We start from the raw sequence: 3,884 nt of genomic DNA on the forward strand, positions 1-3,884 counted from the left end.
TGAAAGGGGATTGGAGTGCACAGAGCTAGTTAACCCCGTGAGCCGTGAATACAATTTGCTAGATGACAAAAAAAACAACTCACTGTTAAAACTATACCTCATTTCAAATTAAGCCAACTAGATTAATATTATTTTATTAATTGCGTTCACCAGATGGCACACATATAACATAGAAACCCAACAATAAATCTCACTGGGTGTGCACATTTTGGTTCCAGCCCAGCACAAACACACCCGATTCAACTAAACAACGGCTTTTGTCACACGTTGATGGAAACGACGTTGTAAAGTAAGAACAAAACGGCACAAGGACTTTACGCAAAAAGATCACATGTAATAGATTATATTTTATTAAAATAAAATAATTTAATGGAATCACATGGGATATTCAAATGTCTAAAACAATAACAAAAGGGAAAGAATGTCAGGATGTAAATAGGGCTTTATTCACTATATAGTGTAGCCTGCTACTTCTGACCAGGACCAATAGGGCTTTATTCACTATATAGTGTAGCCTGCTACTTCTGATCAGGACCAATAGGGCTTTATTCACTATATAGTGTAGCCTGCTACTTCTGATCAGGACCAATAGGGCTTTGTTCACTATATAGAGTAGCCTGCTACTTCTGATCAGGACCAATAGGGCTTTGTTCACTATATAGTGTAGCCTGCTACTTCTGATCAGGACCAATAGGGCTTTATTCACTATATAGAGTAGCCTGCTACTTCTGACCAGGACCAATAGGGCTTTATTCACTATATAGTGTAGCCTGCTACTTCTGATCAGGACCAATAGGGCTTTATTCACTATATAGAGTAGCCTGCTACTTCTGACCAGGACCAATAGGGCTTTATTCACTATATAGAGTAGCCTGCTACTTCTAACCAGGACCAATAGGGCTTTATTCACTATATAGAGTAGCCTGCTACTTCTGACCAGGACCAATAGGGCTTTATTCACTATATAGAGTAGCCTGCTACTTCTGACCAGGACCAATAGGGCTTTATTCACTATATAGAGTAACCTGCTACTTCTGACCAGGACCAATAGGGCTTTATTCACTATATAGAGTAGCCTGCTACTTCTGATCAGGACCAATAGGGCTTTATTCACTATATAGAGTAACCTGCTACTTCTGACCAGGACCAATAGGGCTTTATTCACTATATAGAGTAGCCTGCTACCTCTGACCAGGACCAATAGGGCTTTATTCACTATATAGAGTAGCCTGCTACTTCTGATCAGGACCAATAGGGCTTTATTCACTATATAGAGTAGCCTGCTACTTCTGACCAGGACCAATAGGGCTTTATTCACTATATAGAGTAGCCTTCTACTTCTGATCAGGACCAATAGGGCTTTATTTACTATATAGAGTAGCCTGCTACTTCTGACCAGGACCAATAGGGCTTTATTCACTGTATAGAGTAGCCTGCTACTTCTGACCAGGACCAATAGGGCTTTATTCACTATATAGAGTAGCCTTCTACTTCTGACCAGGTCCAATAGGGCTCTGGTCTAAAGTAGTACACTATATAGGGAATAGGGTGCCATTTGGCACAAGCTGTATTTCCATTTGAGTCATTCAGCAGACGCTCCCCACTGAGCACAGACAGTATAATTCAACGCCTATTATTGGTTGGTTCAAAGTAATTGAATTGAAATGCCGCGGTAACAACATTGATCCAACCAGTGTATGCCCAGTGGGTCTTACCCTGAGTGAATAACAACATTGATCCAACCAGTGTATGCCCAGTGGGTCTTACCCTGAGTGAATAACAACATTGATCCAACCAGTGTATGCCCAGTGGGTCTTACCCTGAGTGAATAACAACATTGATCCAACCAGTGTATGCCCAGTGGGTCTTACCCTGAGTGAATAACAACATTGATCCAACCAGTGTATGCCCAGTGGATCTTACCCTGAGTGAATAACAACAGTGAGTGAATACATTTCCCTATTTATTTCAGATGTTTCTGTTTGTTTCTGTTTGTTTGTTGGTACTGTATTATTAAATAGCACTGCTAGTCGTCTTTGGTCGCATTTAAAAGATACCGATACAATTTATTCACAATGATGAAATGTACACATATCACATTATTTGCATGAGCTTAAGGTCGATATATATATGTATATGTTCATTTTTTTACAGTTTAATTCATTAACCACACCGTTAAAAACACAAATACTAGTACTTGGGCGAAGGATTCAGTGACAGAAGTTTACAGTTGTCTGAATTTGGTATAAATCATCAATCAGTGTTGCATGAATAGTTGTGCCCTGCCATTCTTTGTGCTCATTTACATATCATACAGTACAATTACCTAAAAGAAAGTCCTAAATTACATCCTAAAATGGTACCCTTTGTAGTGCACTCCTTTCTGACCAGGACCCACGTGGCTCTGGTTAAAAGTAGTGCACTATAAAAAAAGGGAATAAGGTGCTATTTGGGACATAAACTTGTTTTTTTCTTCTGTAGAGTTTTTGACACAATGCTTGTATGTTCATATGGAGGGTCATTCCACGAAATAAGGTCCTTTTGCATCCCTTTTATATTTTTTTAGAAAAAGCCTGTTATATTAAATGAAGCTCCCTTTTAATATAGACCACATGGAAAATTCAATCAATCTGACTTTTTTTTTTGGGGGGGGGGGGGGGGGCAAAACAAACTAAATGTGTGGTGCCCCGCCTCCACCTTCTGATTTTGACAGCTGGTGAGTTATTTCTACAATATGACACTTTTTTTTACATGAATAAAGACTTGTTAAAGTGACATAATTCAGCATTATGACACATCCCCCCCTTTGCACCCACTGCGACTTCTTCTAAGAAGATTTCAACCGTCTTAAAACCCCCAAAAAATGTCTCCCAGGTTTTCACCATCATTGTAAAGCCCTAGTTATTTTTGTTATTATGACAAAAAATGTCATTTTCTAAAGATTATTTAGGGATTAAATGAACTGTCCCTCATTTTAAAGTCAACCCCTGTTACGTGAACTGAAGTCTCATTTTAATAGGGCAAAATTGTTCATTTTTAATTTATTTATTATTTTTTTCAAAAAGAGACATTGAACATCTAATAGGCAAATCATGTAAAATCAGGTGAGCTGGTTTTAGTTTTTATGGCCATTTTCTGGCGTTTTGTGGTGGAAAACTGAGCGTGTCGATCATTACAACCCTGTTACCCATAGACAAGACAGGCTAGAAATGTTTTAACAATTAAACTTGCATTTCTTGCATTTAAAATTGCCACTCCCTGTTGCACACAAGCTTTCCTTCTCCCGTCACAAATGGGATTTACGGCAGATTTACGATGATCATCAACCCGGTTACTTTAGTTGGCATTGAATAGGCACCTACTGTAGTACTCTTGAGATGGGGAAAACATGTGATGATGTTGAATATGTGCTCTTTATGACAGAATATTAAAATGAGGTGAAATCAAACTTTTTTTTTTTTTTTTTTTTTTTTACACTTCTGAAAAAGGCACTGAATTTGTGGAATGACCCATGAAATGTACACATACAGATAGGTTTGCGGGTTGGTTCAGCCGTCATTCATTTCCTCGATGACTTTGGCAATAAAAATACAAACACAAAAAGACTGTCATTAATTAGTACAAGTTATTTCAACTGTCTGGCATTGGTAGTTTCAGTCCCAAGAGAACTAACAGGTGCTCGTACTCGCACAAACAACAATCAACACATTGGTATTATCCATGGTACACTATTCCATACCGGTTTGGCTGTACACTCTATTTTTTTTTTTTTTTGTGAAGTCCAGTTTGATCCCACATGTATGTCACACACATCCCAGTGACCTCTGACCTGTGTGTCCGTAGTTACAGTGTAGCGTAGACCAGAGCCTGTAGCATTGTTTCCA

This window comes from Oncorhynchus clarkii, unplaced genomic scaffold (assembly GCF_045791955.1).
Source record: "Oncorhynchus clarkii lewisi isolate Uvic-CL-2024 unplaced genomic scaffold, UVic_Ocla_1.0 unplaced_contig_5682_pilon_pilon, whole genome shotgun sequence".
NCBI lineage: Eukaryota > Metazoa > Chordata > Actinopteri > Salmoniformes > Salmonidae > Oncorhynchus > Oncorhynchus clarkii.